The 2455-nt window shown below is 41.6% G+C and overlaps 1 pseudogene; it reads left to right on the forward strand.

Moving 5' to 3' along the window:
• The first annotated feature begins 1015 nt into the window (after positions 1 to 1015).
• On the forward strand, positions 1016 to 1659 carry LOC101685807 (annotated as a pseudogene).
• Positions 1660 to 2455: the final 796 nt, after the last annotated feature.

The raw sequence follows: 2455 nt of genomic DNA on the forward strand, positions 1-2455 counted from the left end.
ACCATATATTACAGCAATATTTACCCAAATGAGCGGAAAACTTTGTACCCACAAAAACCTGCCCATAGCTATTTATAGATTTTTTATTCAAAATTCCCACAGTTAGAAAAGAACCAAAATGTCCTTTAGTAGGTGAATGGATAAATGAACTGGTATATCCATCCATATAATGGAATATTATTCAACACTGAAAAGAAATGAGCTGAGCCATGAAAAAACATGGAAGAATCCTAAATGTATATTCTAAGTGGAAGAGCCAACCCTGATACGTACTGTATGATTCAAATTATATGACATTCTGGAAAAGGCAAAAATATGGAGATTACAAAGATCAGCGTTTGCCAGAGGTTATGGGGTAGAGGGTAGAATAGGCAGAGTACTGGGGATTTTTAGGACAGTGAAACTATTTTGTATGATACTACAGTGGTAGATATATGTCACTGTACATTTGTTAAGACCTGAAAATGACAACTCAAGAGTGAACTCTAGGGTAAACTATGGACTCTGGGTGATAATGATGTTCAATGTAGATTTACCAATTGGGGAAGCTGTGAATATGTGGGTGAAGAGAGCACATGGAAACTCTATACTTCCTGTTTATTTTTTTTAAAGATTTTATTTATTTATTTGACACAGAGAGAGAGATCACAAGTAGGCAGAGAGGCAGGCAGAGAGAGAGAGAGAGAAGCAGGCTCCCCGCTGAGCAGAGAGCCCGATGCGGGGCTCGATCCCAGGACCCTGAGATCATGACCTGAGCCGAAGGCAGAGGCTTAACCCACTGAGCCACCCAGGCGCCCCTCTGCTTAATTTTGTGGTGAACCTAAAACTGCTCTAAAAAAAGTCCCTTTTTCCCCAAAGGTATAAATTCCTGAGAGTCTCAGTCTCATTGCCATTGCTCAGAGAATGCTGAAGCCCCATCCGTCCACCAACCACCCACCCACTACAGAACCACACATCCAGTCACGGATAGAAATGAGCCGGGCAGAGGGCCAAACTAGCTGAACAGACCAAGTGATATGATTACATGGCAGCCGGCATGAAGCCTGTAACTGAACGAAAAGCTGAATTATTCAATGAGGAGAGGAATCTTCTCTCAATTGTTTATGAAAGTGTTGTGGGAGCCCAAAGGTCATATTGGAGGGTCATCTCAAGTATTGAGCAAAAGATGGAAGGTGCTGAGGAAAACAGCAGATGATCTGAGAATACAGAGAGAAAACTGAGGCTGAGCTAAAAGATGTCTGCAATGATGTACATTCTGTTTTGGGAAAGTTTTTGATTCCCAACGGTTCACAGGTGAGAAAAGTCTTCTATTTGAAAATGAAGGGAGATGACTACTTTTACTAGCCGGGGTTTCTGCGGATGATAATTAGAAGGAGATTATGAATCAGTCATAACAGACATACCAAGAAGCTTTTGAAATCAGCAAAAAGGAAGTGCAACCAACACATCCTATCAGGTTGGGTCTGGCCCTTAACCTATCTGTGTTGTTATGATAAGATTCTGCGCTCCCTATAGAAAGCCTGCTCTCTTGCAAAGACAGATGGCTTGCAAAAAATGGCTTTTGATAAAGCCATTGTTGAACTTGATACAGTAAGTGTAAAGTCATACCAAGACAGTTCTTTTGTGGTGCCTGCGTGTCTCAGTCGGTCAGGCATCTAAGTTTGGCTCAGGTCATGATCTTGGGGTCCTGGGCTCCCAGCCCTGTATCAGGCTTCCTGCTCAGCAGTGAATCTGCTTGTCCCTCTCCTTCTGACCCTGCCCCCACTTGTGAGCTCCCTCTGTCTCTCTCTCCTGCTCAAAGAGATAAAATCTTAAAAAAAAAAAAATACAGCACACTAATCATGCAATTACTCAGAGACAAGTTGACATTGTGGACATTGGATACCCAAGGAGACAAAGTTGAATTAATGCGGAAGAAAGAGGGGAAAATTAGCTAGCCTTCCAACTTTTGTCTTCCTCATCCCCAAATTTACACAGACCATTTGTCATTTATGCTGTCCCACAAATAGTTTTTTGTTTATGATTTATGACAGGTTTATTTTACTTCGATTTGAATTCCTATTCTTCCCATGTGGTTTTCATGTTTAATGTTAGGGGAGTAGAGCCAGTTAAGATTTAGGGAGTTACCTGTTTTCATCTTGGGGTGGCCAGTATGGGGATGTGGAACTTTTACACTAGTTATAAATGTTTGGCGTAGTACTTTTGGTACATTGTGACTTGACAAAGTACGTTTTGTGTTAAAACTGCTTTCATGTCTAAGCAGAGAAAACTGCCTACATACTGGTTTGTCCTGGTGGGGAATAAAAGGAATAACTGGTTCCAGACACAGGTATAGTTATTGTGGATACTTTAAGTCTGAGGCACTTACAAGGCTGCAGGAGAAATAGGTGCCCCGTGGATATTACAGGTTGAACCTCATGTATCTGTGGAATACGCATTCTCAATGTGCACACCT

The sequence above is a fragment of the Mustela putorius genome, unplaced genomic scaffold (genome assembly GCF_011764305.1).
Source record: "Mustela putorius furo isolate JIRA1106 unplaced genomic scaffold, ASM1176430v1.1 tig00003853_pilon_pilon_pilon, whole genome shotgun sequence".
Classification (NCBI taxonomy): domain Eukaryota; kingdom Metazoa; phylum Chordata; class Mammalia; order Carnivora; family Mustelidae; genus Mustela; species Mustela putorius.